The following is a 1747-nucleotide window of genomic DNA, read 5'->3' on the forward strand; positions in this document are numbered from 1 at the left end:
GGGAAGGAAGCCCCCCAGGCCATAGTCCTCAGACCTGACTCACAATAAACTCACCCTAATTTTGATTTATGGATTATGGATTATTTGTGCCAACAATACAGATTCCCAGGCACGACCCACACTCACTGAATCAGATTTCAGAGAATGGAGAACCAAATTGTTTTTATGAATGAGTAAAGTCTCTAAGTAAACTTTAAACTTCTTGAGAGCAGTATTTCTTTTGTATTTCTTACATAATTGACATCATGAAAATTAATTCCCTTTTCTCTTTCCTAATTGCCACCACTTTCATTTACACATTTGTGTGTGGGCTATTGCAGTGGGCATGGTACACTATGAGGACAGGTCTATTTCCCAGCCATCCTCCACATTACTTTCAGAGTGATATTTCTAGACACCTATTAGCTCTTATTAGTCCCTGTATAAAACCTTTCGTTGGCTCTCCCTTAGGTGTAAGATAAAATTCTTGTTTCCTAGCACGACATACAAAAGCTATACTTGAACTGTGGCCAACAACTTACAGCTCCCCTGAACACACACCATTTCAAGCCTCTTGGCTTTTGCTTAAGGCTGTGCTTTGACTGCTTTTTCCTCATCCCCACCCCTTTCTGCAGGACTAACATTTACAATGTTTCAAGACTCTCAAGGTCCTCTCCTTTATAAAGCATTTTTCTGACCTTCCTCTCCCCTGGCAGCATCATCTGCAGTGCCTTCAATGCTTTACTGCAATTTTCTGTTCATCTCCTGCTGGTAAACCATAACTTCTGTGAGGATAACAGAATTATGTCTGAGTCATTTTTATATCTCTAGAACAAATTACTGTTGAATGAATGAATAGAAATGATTAACGTGCACAATTTCAGCTTCGGCTCTCAGTTTATCATTTCTCCATTGACAAACAGATGAAGAAAGGCGCTGTGTAAAATCACATGATTGAACAGACCTGATTGAAAAATCAGCATCTTCCTCAGGTGGAAGGTGGGAGCAGTAACCTCACCTGACAGGGCACCGTGTGGGCTCCACACACAGCTGGGAGTAATCAGCCAGAAGACAACGAGCAACTCCCTGGGAGTGGCCACTGCCCCCCATGACCCCAGATTCTCTAAGAGCTTGATTCAGCTCAAGCTCTGAATAATATTTGATCATATTAATTAATCAATCAACAGCATATCACTTTAATTCTATCATAACTATACCTGCATTTTGCTATGTTTAATTATAACTATCACATGGCCCGGTGGTAGGTAAATCTTTTTTTTTTTTTTTAAAGATTGGCACCTGAGCTAACAACTGTTGCCAGTCTTCTTTTTTTTCCCTTCTTCTTTTCCCCAATCGCACCACCCCACCCCGGCACCGTACATAGTTGTGTATTTTCAGTTGTGGGTCCTTCTAGTTGTGGCATGTGGGATGCCACCTCAGCATGGCTTGATGAGCAGTGCCATGTCCACGCCCAAGATCTGAACTGGCAAAACCCTGGGTCGCCGCAGTGGAATGCACAAACTTAACCACTCGGCCCCAGGGCTGGCCCCTGATCTCTCTATTCTTAAGATAACTTTTGCAGTAAATCACATAATTTCCTCCTTCTATAGTACAACTAGATCTAGATTTCAGTTATAAAGAAGAAAAAGTGGAAACGGAAGAAGGAATAACATTTATATGCTCAATTAATTGATTTTGAAGTACAAAGCCATACCTTTAATTAAAAAAACAAAACAGAACCGCGTATTGAGCACATCCGTCAACCCGC

The sequence above is a fragment of the Equus asinus genome, chromosome 22 (genome assembly GCF_041296235.1).
Source record: "Equus asinus isolate D_3611 breed Donkey chromosome 22, EquAss-T2T_v2, whole genome shotgun sequence".
Taxonomy (NCBI): domain Eukaryota; kingdom Metazoa; phylum Chordata; class Mammalia; order Perissodactyla; family Equidae; genus Equus; species Equus asinus.